This window comes from Pseudonaja textilis, chromosome 1 (genome assembly GCF_049901715.1).
Source record: "Pseudonaja textilis isolate UNSWEBS1 chromosome 1, rPseTex1.2, whole genome shotgun sequence".
Taxonomy (NCBI): Eukaryota; Metazoa; Chordata; class Lepidosauria; order Squamata; family Elapidae; genus Pseudonaja; species Pseudonaja textilis.
This window is the reverse complement of record NC_141990.1, coordinates 28,484,498-28,498,382: the sequence shown is the minus strand read 5'-3', so window position 1 is coordinate 28,498,382 and position 13,885 is coordinate 28,484,498. Positions and strand designations below refer to the sequence as shown.

The 13,885-nt window shown below is 37.8% G+C and overlaps 1 long non-coding RNA gene across 1 annotated transcript; it reads left to right on the top strand.

The window, feature by feature from the left end:
* The first annotated feature begins 948 nt into the window (after positions 1-948).
* On the top strand, positions 949-13,575 carry LOC148127539 (uncharacterized). Its single transcript, XR_015742918.1, has 3 exons — positions 949-1,115; positions 12,983-13,124; positions 13,289-13,575. It is a non-coding gene; the product is annotated as an uncharacterized LOC148127539 (long non-coding RNA).
* Positions 13,576-13,885: the final 310 nt, after the last annotated feature.

The following is a 13,885-nucleotide window of genomic DNA, read 5'->3' as shown; positions in this document are numbered from 1 at the left end:
ACACTGTTCCTTAACCACTTAGTAATCATAGTATATGTATTGATGATGATATGTAAGAGAAAGCTTTTGATATTTTGCTCAGAACTGCATAAATCTTCCCAATTCCAGTACTGGTAGACCTCAACAACCATTCATTTAGTGACTGTTTGAAATTACAATGGCACTGAAGAAAAGTTACTTTGTGGCTGGTTTTCACACTTATGACTGTTGTAGGATCCTCATGCTCACATGATCAAAATTTGAGTTCTTGGAAACAGGTATGTATTTATGGCAGTTGCTGTATCCTGGGGTCATGCGATCACTATTTATAACCTTTCCAGCTGGCTTCTAACAGTTATTTACTGTGATGAAACCAATTATGTAGAAAGATAATAGGCTGCCCTTCACTGGAAATCTTCCAAGCAAAGGCAGCCACCTTTTTGAGAGACTTTGATGCTGGTTTAATTGCTTTACAAACACATTTTCTAGCAAAGATGAATGTGATTCTAGACCATTTCTTAACCATTGCATACCAAAGATAGTAAATACATCAGCTATTTCCAGATTGCTGAGTTTTCATCTTTACACTAAGAAACAAATATGATCCTCCTATTAATGAATCAGAATAAGCTATATTGCTTTTTTTTTTTTAACAATTTGGAGAAGACCTCAAATGTGTTTTTTTGTATAGCAAGCTACTGAATAGCAACTGAAGCACACACACACACACACACACACACAAATGTGGTTATTATCTTCAGGCCTTTTTCTAAGAGACATCAGCTGCCCACTGTTGAAACCAGGATACTGGATTAGTCTAGCAGACTTCTTTTCTGCTTAATTAAAATTAACCTTATGAATTAGCTTCATAGGGCAGCATCATTAGTGGCTCTCTGTCAAAGGGCACGAAGTATAATATGTGTGGTGCCTTCTTATAGTATCTCAGTTTTCCCTTCTATTTGCAGGTCCTCAGCTTTACCATTATTTTGACTCGATGCAGCCATATGACATTTGATGCACACAAGAACAGATTTCCATCCATCACAGACCTTGAAGAAGTTCACAGAGGCCCAATAATTCAGAATGAGAAACATTCCTTCCCAAGAACTCCTCTGGAGTGGAAAGGGGAGAAGGAGGTAGAGATAAGGACACTGCTAATTTGTCTTTTTTAATTGGCTCGGAATACTTGAATGAAAGCTGTTTTGTTATCCTTGGCTGAGCCTTGGCTGGCTTCCAACATCTCAAGCTGTGCCAGAGGCTTCTGAAGTGTGAGCCTCTGATAAATACTCTATTATGATTGACTCCATTTCATGTCATTTGGAGTGGAGTCTAGGGAAAACTGCAGGATTTATTATTACCATATTTTTATTTTGGGATTGGAGTTGGGTTTGTGATAGCCATTGCAAATGAAAGCTACTGAAACCTTTTTGTTTCATTTGTAAGAAAGACCAGTAGTTGTTTTTTGGTATTCTAGCTTCACTGGCTGAATGACTGTTCACATATAAAATCTATCTTTCTGTCTGTCTGTCTGCCTGCCTGCCTGCCTGCCTGCCTGTCTTTCTATCTATCTATCTATCTATCTATCTATCTATCTATCTATCTATCTATCTATCTATCTATCTATCTACCTATCTAAATATTTTTACCACTGGTTTGGTGGATGTGGCTTGGTGGGTGCGCTTTGCATGCGTGCACACACTTTGTGCACGTGCGCGCCAAATGCATGCTTTGCACAGGCGCAGAGGCGTTTGCACAGGCACAGACGCAAACTTACCTCCTGTAGGCTTGCACTCTCCCGGTTGCTTCAGCAGCTGCTGCACGGCATTCTGCTGTGCTGTGTAAACAGTTGTAGTTCAAATTCAGAGGATAAAGGGGAATATGGGAGCCCAGGTGGGCAGGTGGGCCCAACAGCAGAGCGGCAGAGTGAACCAGTTGGTCTCCGGTGCTCATCTCTGCTACCAGCTTGGCAGAACTGGGCCGAACCGGTAGAATACTACCACTGCTATCGATCCTCTATCATTTTAATGGCATACCTTGGATTTCACTGTGCATATTTAGCAATAGTAGGAAGCTATACGTGATACACTGCACCAACCCCCCCTTCCCAACACATGCCTGTACATTTGATTGTCTATCATAACTGATGAGAAGTATTGGGGAAAGAAGTATTGAATGCCAATGGCAAGTCTGTGTTTTCTAGGAAACCTATTTTTCCATCCAAAGTAAATTTCCAGCTGCTGAAAGAAATCACTTTCCCTCTATTCTTCAAAATCCTTAAAAGGCATCTATCCTAATGTCCTGCAGTATGTGCATGCATTTCATAAACAAATTAAAAGGCAGACATTTAATCCATTTTGCTTTCCTTTTTTAAAAGTGATTTGACAGCCATACTCATTTTCTAGAAGAATCTGACACTTGTTTACATGCTGTTTGAACTGATCTCCCGACTTTCTATCCTAAACCTAGCCAGGATGTTTGATCTCTTTTTTTGTAAAAACATGAAGCTTACAGGAAAAAAATAACCCTGTCTCTCTGAAAGACAAAAAAAGAGAAGGAATCTGAAATTTGCTGTTCACTGAGGTACTTTGCTACAGTAGATAAGGCTAAATATGTGTTGAAGACTCCAAGCCAGGTATTAATGATAGTATTTTTTTTCCTTAACGTTATCTGGACCAAAATGGTTAAAGGGTATTGGTTGCTAATGCAGCTCCTGTCATTATTCTGGAATATTGTTTATATTTCAGAGATGTGGATAAAGACTTCTGGCACTTCTGGCACCACTATGCCTCCTGGGAGATTATAGGGAACTGTGGCTGACACAGGCCAAGTTAGATTTGATGGACATTGTAGAGTGGCATGGTTCCTGTCAAGAGAAGGGTCATGTGGGGAAGGGAGAAGAGGGAAGATCTCAAAAGGGAATTTTGGGTATTTTTAGAAAGCTTCTAGAGGGAATCTTCAGCTTTGTGACAGCTTTGCAAGAGAGATTCTTAAGGCCGAGGCCTCCAAACTACAATGGCAAGTCAGAACAATATGATACCCAGAAAATGAAATCTATATCCTTATGTTTCTGGGTTTATTTTTCCTTAGTCATTTACAAATGGTCATTTACTGGAAATAGTTCAGATAAGCTACAAAAGAAGGGGGAAAAGACATATTCATACCAGGTATAATTAAGCTGTAACCAAGTTATAGTGGTCATGGCAACAAATTTGTTTGTGAGTATTCATTCCGTCATATGTATGTATTTATGTACATATGTACATACAGGTTTCTACATTTGTACAAACTGTTTTTCACTATGATTCCAAAGAAGAAGTTCAAAAGAGGGCAGCATTGTTAAAATGTTTATACCATAACATTGCAATATCTTAAGATCAAGATAACAAAAAGAGATAATATGAGACCCAGCAGCATAGATCTAGTTGGATAAACAATTATATTTCCACCAGGCACTTAAGTTTATCAGGCTTGGCATCATTTGCAATTGGACTGAGGAGGGAATGCCCTTTTCAGGATGTTAGAGTAAAAAAAAAAGCTTTCTTTTAGGTTACCACAAACCATGAGCACTGGCCAAGTTTCAGTGGCGCCATCAGGACTGCAACTGCATTTTAATGATGGGTCTGATATTCAAGGTAGAAAATTATTCAGATTAATTAGGTATCCAAGTTCTAAACTCCAGAGGACTTTATTATATGTCAATAGAAGTAATTTGAACATAGATCAGTAACGTATTAGTGGCAGAGACAGATACTTATGCCCTCAGAAACTAGATAGAACCTCCGAATAGAGGCATATCACGCTGTATATTGGAAGCTTTTAACATGATTTGAGAAAGAAAAATAATGCTGATTTTATTACAGTTGGGAGGATTGTAATCTTTGAAGGTGTTGGAGTAGATCAGTGCTTTCCAACCTTGGCGCATTTTAAGGTCTGCGGACTTCAGCTCCCAGAATTCCTCATCCAAAGTTAAAGTTGAATTCTGAAAGTTAAAATTCAAACATCTTAAATTTGCCAAGACTGAAAAAAAAACCTAGAATAAATGCTTTTCAAAGAGGTATTGGATGATTTTGATGAACACTGTAGTCCAGCATTTTTATAAGTTAAAAAGCTGGCTGCAGCCTGTGTTAATGCAAAGCAGATATATATCAGATCATATAATCTGATACTATGTACAACTTGTTTCTATTTTGCTTTCAGATTCCAGGATTTTACAGTCTCTTGTGCTAATGATCACAGATAGTGAGCAATGCTGTTTCTGCAGGATGCAATATTTAAGCTTTTTGTTCTTAAACATTGACTACATACATATGGAGAGGTCTTCACACTCAACTTTTGGTTCCATTTCTTTTCTTTTTAAGAGAGAAGAAGGAGAAACAAACTTGAAATGAGCCCAACTGCAGTCTGAATATTTAACTTATGTTTAATCATCTCCATTTGGTTTTTTTAGATTCAGCTTTTGTGATTCTATGATAGGCAGTATCTTGCCAGCTGTGTGATAGCCTGTGGGAGATTATGCAGGCTCAATAATGGAAATTACTTCACACATTTTTAAAAATGCATTTTAATATTGTCAAATTCTTAAACTACTTACAGGCTTGGGGTGTTTCATTTATGATATCTAAACCAAACATACAAAATGTTTATGGAGATTCTCAGTCATCCAGGTCATGGTTGTCCCAAAAGTTGCTTCTTTTTTCCCTTCAAGAGGCAACTGGACTTTTTTCTCAAGAGGCAACTGAAAAGAAAAACCAGAAAGTCCAGTTGCTTCTTGAGAAAAAAAAGCACAATTGGGACAAACATACAAAAAGAAAAGAAACTGTAATAAAACTAAGAGCGATAAAACGAACGATTCAGGACAAGCTTCTAAACAGTTTAATCCAAGCTACTTTGCTTCTGATTTCTTGTTCTACATCAACACCCTGCCTATTTCTGTTGATTTCTCTTTCACGTTGTCGATGTCCTATTTCTCGGGTTGTTTACTCTGCCAGTTCACTACCCTTCCTGTGATCAGATATGAATCACAACTTATTCTTCCAGTGGCTGAGGCTTCTCAGATTTTGTAAAACTGCATTTTCTAATCACATATAAGTTTAAGTTTAACATTGGAAGATTTTTATGCCATTTTCCAGCAAGTTTTAATTAAAGTAATAATAAAGGCTAAATAAAAATAGAGGCACCTTTAATTCAAACTTAATTCCTGGTGATATACAGACACATCCATAGCAACATATTTATTTATTTTTAAAATTAATTAACTGTCTCAAAAAACCCTCGGCTGTATACAAAATAACAACACTGTTATATTTTATTATTTTTTTTAATTTATTGTTATATATGAAGGTGTTTTGGCACCACCAGCTCCTGGAATGTTTTCTGAACTTCCCAGGCTACTTACAGTTTTAAGATTTCCTGATGGTCTCTCATTCTAGGGCCAAATCTGAACTGACTTAATGTTCATTCAGATCAACCAACTTTGGCCAGCTGCTGCCACCTGTTGGAATTGAAGATTAAATGCAAACCTCAAGGTACAACCCACACCATGTACATTTTTCACCGGTGGGCCTGACTGTACATGAAGGGTGGGGCAGGTATGTGTTGAAAACTTTTCAGTGCCAGGCAAGCATTTTTTTGAAAAAAAAAGATCCATGGATTTGTCCATCTTAAAAACATGCAAGTCCTTCTAATTTATTTTACTATGAATTTTCAGCTTATTTTCCATTTCCTTGTTACGTATTTTTATAGCTGATGGTTTGCAATGCTTCCTGCATGCTACCGAGGTAATTTTTGATTAATGTTGGACATTTTTTTAAAAAAGCATGCAAATACATTTTTTAAAAAAAATATTTGTCTACTCTAGCATGAGAACAAAAGGCATGGAAGTAATTCACTCCATTTTTTTTAAATGCCACCTCCCCATGAAGTGCTGCTGCTGTCACCAGCAAGACAAATTGGAATCTGCCCCTTCATGGATCAGAAACAAATGGCCACACTCTTGACAGGATGTTGTAATAAGGAGATTAATTCACCTCATGAGAGGCTTCTGAGGGGAAATCCTTAACTCAATTGGAGGAAACCCATGGCCAGCAAAATTCTGCCTACTTTTCTTCTGCTTCAGCCAAGCTCAGCGTTTTTTGTCTAGCACACACAAACGCTATTTTTTTCAGTAATCTCCAAATGTCTACTATTGAAGTAGAGAATTTTGTTTTTCTTGGAGTTAAATTAAAGGTTAATCTGCCATCACATTTCCCCACTCTTGCCACTTCTGCCAACTGCTTACCATTTATGTGGTAACAGATAACTTGATATTGTTGCATGTATTTCCCTACCTTTTATAATCATTCATTCATTCACATTAAATAGACCCTCTGAGTTATTCATTTTATCAGGTACTTATTTTTATGTAGTATATGTGTTCATCTGTGTACGCTCCCTGTGAGGTTTCATTTTTATTTTTTCTGTAGTTCATCAAAACCTGTAAAAGATAGAAGATAGATAGTAGCATTCTATATAACATTTTCTTCACTTGCATTTTCTACAATGGGTGCAGGCCATAGAAATATGTATTAAGTATTATTGTATTGTGCCATTCCACTTTTACAAGTCACTTCACCTTAAAAAAAAACTGTCACAAGATGTGTTGACAATTGCCAGTTTAAACATTTTAAAATTATTATTTTTACAATTATTTCACAATGTATTAGGCTGTGGTCTTGGGTCCATGTGTATAACATGCATCTGAATATATTTGCCACATCGTTGCTTCTGTGTCCAACTTCTGGGCTTTCTGTGGGGACATTACTTGGTCACTGAAGAGAAGATTCAGGACAAAATAAATCTTTGTCTCAATCCAGCTAAGTGCTTAGAAATGTTAGAGATGTTTAATGAGTTGCTGCTGCTCCCTGCTAGCAATGGAAGCAGCATGCAATGAGGCAATTCATTATTGTGTAGCAGATTTTAGCACTCTCTGTTCTAGGTAAGGAGTATTACCATAAGTACACCCAGATTTATGGAATTGGAAAAGAACTTGAAGCTCCTCTATTCCCCTCCTCCCATGGATATAGAAAGCAGCTCATAAATGCAACCTTAACAACTAGCTGACGTTTGCCAGAAATGGTACAGCTTCTATCATTAAAGTTCACACAGTTGATTTTTGCATAGCATTCAGTACTATCATGTTTCACATAATGTATAACCTACAATGTCCAATCATTGGTTCTTGTTCTGTCCTCTTGAGACACCAAGAACACATTTGCTCCATCTTCCATGGGACAGCCCTTCAGCAGCATAAATCCAGCCAGCTGTTTCACATGCTCCTCATCAGAGCTGGTTTCCAGGCAATAACTCAGCGGTTGAGTACATGCTATAGGGACAAAAGAACACAGGTTCAGTCCCTCCTATAGAAATCCAGGCAGTGACTGCTAGTCTGTTTCGGTAATAGAATATTCTAAATCAGTACAAAGTGGTACTAGAATATTCTAACTCAGTACAAAGTGGTAAATCTGCCACCAACTGTCAGTTGATTCTATTAGAGTCCTAAGACATAGCTGGCTAATGATTTTGTTCATCAGTGGATTGAGGTTCATTCATCAATGGCTGCATATCCATGCATCAATATGGATTTAATTTCCCAGATCTTTCATTTGCCTTTGTAATCAAGATTTGTAACATGCCTTTCATTGACCGCAAGACTCAGTGGACTCCCACTCTCCCATGCAAGGAGTCAAGGCTTCTTAGCTGGGCTGATTGACGCAGGTTATTGCTCTCCCCTCCTTATTTCAACATTCCTCCCTTGTGCTTCTGGGTACAGGACATTCCCGCCAGAAGAGGAGGGCAGACATGGGAATTGGGTGCAGCTGTTCTTTGTTGTTACCTTGAGCTTCAGAGAGCCCTCTTTCTCTTTCATGATTTGGATGTGCTCAGCTTGTTTTCTCACCAAAGCATACGGGAGTTGTCCAAGAACTGGAGGAGGTTTTCTGTAGGGAGGAGGCTTCTGGGATGCCGATGCACACAGATGGCCAGATCCCATGGCCTTCACCTTGCCTTGCAGCTGAAAAGGCAGCCTTCGAGATTCAGTTGGGCCTATCCAGGTTACAAAACAAAAACAACCTGCTTAGCTTCTGCTGACGTTAATCAGCTTGGCAACCTTGTAAAAGACAACTTTGCACAGCTGCCTGTGTTTTCTAAACTTACAAACAGTGAGTGGTATAGCTACAATGGAGACCCAGCTTTGTTATTCTGCTCCACACTTCCACATGCATTCCAGATGTGCTGGAGTTGGAAAATAGCATGGTCAGGCTGACCGGGAGTTCTGGGAAGCTCCAAAAGATCCAGAGGGCCCAGCATGTGAAAGGCCATTTTCTACCTGTTCCAGAGGAAATAACAAATTGCCAGCCTCTCCACAGACTCTTCATTTGGCTTTCTTCTCTATTCTGCAGGCAAACAATATACAGCAGTAACTATTAGCACAAAGAAAGAAAAGGAAAGAAAGAAAAAAGAAAGAAGGAAGGAAGAAGGAAGGAAGGAAGGAAGGAAGGAAGGAAGGAAGGAAGGAAGGAAGGAAGGAAGGAAGGAAGGAAGGAAGGAGAAGAAAGAAAGAAAGAATCCAAACAAGATTAAAAAATATGAAATACTTGCAATTATGTTTAGCATGGGAGGGAATGAACAAAGTTCCACTGCAGTTCTTAAAACAAAAGCTATAGATTCTAATAACTTCATGGAGTGTAGGTCTCTTAGAGAAAAATACCTCCTTGTTTGAATACAACAGTTTTCAATTACTGGGGATAAACCACCAGAAAGTTTCTTCATAGAAACTTTTTTTGGTTCCCCTAGAAAAAATTCCCATTGGGAAACATGGTGATGAATAAATGGTTTTATAGTATGGAGAACATGCTGAACACATCTCAATATTTTTCTTCATCCACTTGCCCTGTCCAACTCTGAAAAGTCCTGCAGGACATTAACATGGAGAAGTCTTATAAATGACAACATTTCTACTCAATTGATGACAACATTATGGGATATTCTGGATGCAAAAAGTGTGACTCCCAATAATCTTTTTGCTATTTCTCCAAGTGACTGAAGTGACTTGGGGGCGGGGAGTGGATGGGAGATTTGTAGAAAGAAGCGTTCTATAGGGCAAAAATATTGGCTTATGTTCCGCAGAAATATAAGGCACCATTTTATCTCAAAGAATGCTAAAAACTTTATAAAAATGGGATCCTTGGCCCACTCTTTTTTAGGTTGTAGCCCTTGGCATGCCACATAGGATCAGGTGTAATCTTTAAACTGCCGGAGGTTGCATATTGCCTTACACTTTTCAGTTTATGCAGAATCTGAACCACAAAAGCTAATATTGCTATTAGATTCCCTGTTAGAAGGTTGATGAAGCTGGATGCAGTGAAGACGCAAAAGAAAGAGAAGAAGTGCAGGATATTGCTGGTGGTGGGGAAGTAATCAATTACAAGGTGAAATCCCAATCACCTCAAGGGGAGGGCAGTTTATACAAACTGCAACCAGGTTATGAAAGATCAGAGCATAACTGGCCTTGGATGTTCCTTCTCCTGAAGTCCATTGTCTCCAGAGATGGGTAATACATATCCAGGGGTTGACCTCCAGGTGACCTCTTCTTCCCCTGCTTTATCAAAAGGGAAGCTAATCCTGTGGACCACCTAGCATGCAGTCTGAAGGACACAAGGAAGAGAAATGAATGTAAAGTATTAGTTGGTTGTGAGGGTTCAAAAGGTAGAAACTTAAGGAAATATGGCAACAGGGCGGAGGGTGGAGTAGAAAATCTGGTGCCTTTCACATCTTGGAGACTACTGTTTTCTTGAGTTCTAAATAAAGGATACAGTGGGAAGGTCCTGTATATTTTTTCATCTGAAAATATCTGGAAGCTTTTAGGTTGCATTTCTTGTAACGAATGTTTCTAATAAAATCATCAGCCTCGGTGGCGCAGTGGTTAGAATGCAGTACTGCAGGCTACTTCTGCTGACTGCCTGCAATTTGGCAGTTCAGATCCCACCAGGCTCAAGGTTGGCTCAGTCTTCCATCCTTCTGAGATCAGTAAAATGAGGACCCAGATTGTTTGGGGCAATATGCTGACTCTGTAAACCGCTTAGAGGGGGCTGTAAAAGTACTGTGAAGTGGTATATAAGTCCAAGTGCTATTGCTATTGGGCACGTACTTGTTCCTGGGAGGAGATATGAAAATACTATGCTCATTATTGAAATTCTAGGGCAGGTGTCATGAACATTTGGGCCTTCATTTCTTGCTGAACTACGTTTCCCAGCAGTCTCAGCCAATGTAAATAAGAATGAGCTATGCTTGGAATTCAGCATTATCTAGACTCATATAATCCCAGTTCCTATCCCAGACTTTAAAATTTGATATCGTCATAGCCAAATACAATCAAATTATTAAACAGTTCTGAAATTATACGTGTCTCCTTTTCAAAATGGGGAATTCATCAAAGCACTCCACCAATACGTAAGCCAATTAGCTTAAGACATAAGAATGGAAGTCGACATATACCCATGCAGGGTCTGTGACAATGTGATTGGTTCAAAAGTGTGGCTGAAGAACTTTGTAATTCTATCTCCAAAACTCAGAATTAATTATATAATACCCAAAATGATTAGTATACTTCCAGGAATATCCCCAAAGAAAAAAGAAGAAGATGTTGGTGTACACACATCTTTTTTTCTGGTTCTTGGTTTTTACACACACACACACACACACACACACACACACACACACACACGCCAAAACAAAACAAAAATTTGCTCAAAATAAAGCATTAAACTTTGTCCACAAGGAGTAATGAAGTTCAGTCTTTCCATTATATTGATAGACCCAGTCCACAAACTATTCTAGGAGACTTGTGTATACTACATCAATATAGGTAAATGTCTTTTGCATCATTTTTTATTTCTGTATTATGAAGTTTAAAGACAGGAAGAAAATTGACTCGCTTGTGCTGTAGTGCTGGAGAAAGCTTCCTTGGGCAATTAAGGTGACCAACAAGCAAGTACTGGACCAGATATGTCACTGGAAGGAAACATCTCAAAACTGCATCTCACTTATTTTACCTTTATAATATCTTTATTCACCTTAATTACACTCTTTAATTTCTTATTAAAAATATCATTAATGTGGATTTTTTTCAAAACATATTTTAGTATTAATAATAGCTCAAAAGTTTTAGGTGTCATGAAAATACCTTGATCAAATGGCATCATTCCAGTTTTAGAAAATCCATATTTCTCTTGCAAGCAATTAAAAACTTGATTGGTAAAATATTAATACCCCTAATAGCTCATGCATAGTGACATCTGTGAGGCAGAAAGGGAGTGTAAAATGTAATTTACACTGTAATATTTTTACACTTATCTTCCCAAAAATATAACCATCTATTTACATCAATATTAATCTGTGATGACAAAAATCCCAGCGTTGCAGATTAAGCAATGGGTTTACAATCTGAGTTTATTATCTATTTTTAAAACCATAAAGTACTGAAACTCACATTAGTTTAGCCTATCATTGAGTGAATCCAGCCACTCTGTTAAGATGATATTAGCTGCCGCTATTTTTATTATTATTGGGCGGTTTTAATATGAGAATCTTAATGGTTTTTTTGACTTTCACTTAAAATCTTCAAATTGAGCTCAATTTCTGGTGAAAAAATTGAATTCATATGGATATGGTTTGTCCGTTTTCAGTGTTTTTTTCAATTTCGTAGTGTTAAACTTATTAATACAGGACACAAAATAATAACACAGAACGAGTAAGAAGAAGCCACTATTATTGCTAACTTCACAATTATACTTTTCAATAATAGAAGAGAATATGTATACAGTTAGTCCTTGACTTACAACAGTTTGCTTAGTGATTGTTCAAAGTTACAACGGCACTGAAAAAAAATGTCTTATGACCATTATTTCACACTTATGACTGTTGCAGCATCCCTGTGGTCATGTGATCTACATTCAGATGCTTGACAACTCATTCACATTTATGACGGTTGCAGTGGTCCGGGGTCCTTTTACGACTTTCGGACAAGCGAATGGGGAAGCCAGATTCACATAACAATGTGTGACTAATTTAACAACTGCAGTGATTCACTTAACAAATGTGGCAAGAAAGGTTGCAAAATGGGGCAAGACTCACTTATCATATTTCCCACTTAGCAGCATAAATTTTGGACTCAATTGTGTTCATAAGTCAAGGACTACCTGTAATTCAGGTGTCGAACTGTTGAACTTTCCCACATAGATTTAATAGCTAAGAGGGACATTTTCAAAACTGAAAAAGTAATGCATATTTTAAAAATTCTTAATCATTTAATGCATTGCTGTGAAGAATAGCTTTTTGGAGGAGGCCTGAAAGTCTTTTGCACAAGGTCTTTTGCACAACTGTTCATGTTTGTTGTAAAAAATAACCCTCTTGGCATTTGTTTCAGCTTTTAGCATTCACTGAGAGAAGGGAGACACCAAGTGGTCAACTAGAAGAACAACACATTAATATTCCCCCCCCCCCAAAAAAACAAAAACAAACCCTTCCTTCCTTGTTAAGCCTCTTACAAGTATGGCGACAGGAAAATACATAAGCAGATTTGTGAGTTAATTCAGTTTAATCTGAAGCTGAATCCCCTGAATCCATCTTTGTTGGATTGACTATTATCCAAGGTACTCATATGTATCCTCCCCTCAGGGTGACTATGGGTCCCATGTCAATCTGTGTATCACATAGTGACTGGCTGTAAGCTATGTGCATATATTGGTTTAGGATCTGATTTTTTTAAAAAATATAAACGATGCTGTACTTCAATGGTTAGATGGCCTACATGTTGGTATCGAACATAGATCTTTTAATATTATTTTATTGTAGTTTTACTAATCTAAGTGAAATGTTAATATATATTGCTAGTCCATGTACGATATACCATATGTTAAATAAATAACATGTACCTTTATTGACTAAATAAAATATTTCTATTTTTAAGCCAAATCTATAATGCCTCATCAACATCCACAGCAGGAAAAGATGCTAGGAAATGGCTTTTCACCTAAGAGAATTTTCACAAGAGAACGAACATTTTGGCTGCAGTTTTTGGTTGCCCAGGATAGTCGCTATAGTTTGTGCAGGTATGTGAATTTAATGCCAAGGGAGCCACTTATCACTTCAAACAACTTAAATAAATTGCCTGTGTTTTCCCGAAAATAAGACCCAGTCTTATTTTCTTTTGGGCTCCAAAATAAGCACTAGGGCTTATTTCCAGGGGATGTCTTATTTTTTTTCCCATGTACAGGAGGCTGTCTTCTACTTGCTTGTGGCGGAGCAGGAGGCCATGTGGTGTGCCAGTGCTGCCACTGTGAGACAGGAGGGGTGGAGCTGCCCCATGAACCCTGCATCAGCTTACCTCAGGGCCCCTGCAGCCAGGCCACCCAGGCCTGCCTTACCTCATGGCGATGGCTCCAGCAACCTCATCCAGTTTTACCTTAATATACATTTTATATGCTGTTTTTGTGAATGTTATGCATTAATGCTGTATTTTGCTACACAATACAAAATAAATAAAACCAGTGCTACATCTAACCTTTCATCAACAACATATTGATACATATGTTTGTGCATATTTGATGCCTGCATTATGTATAATCATAATTATTACAATAATTGTACATCATAATTATTTAAAAGAACAGTTTAAATGCTTAATATATGCGTTCACTAGTTCTCACAATTTAAATGCTTAATAAATGCATTCACATTTATAGTTATTGAAATTATATCTTGAGCCAATATTTTGTGCCCACTAACCTGCGAGACAGCTTAGCCTTGGAGATGAAAACTATATGGCACATACTGCTATTTATTTGATTACTCAATTTCTGTAGCTGCCCAC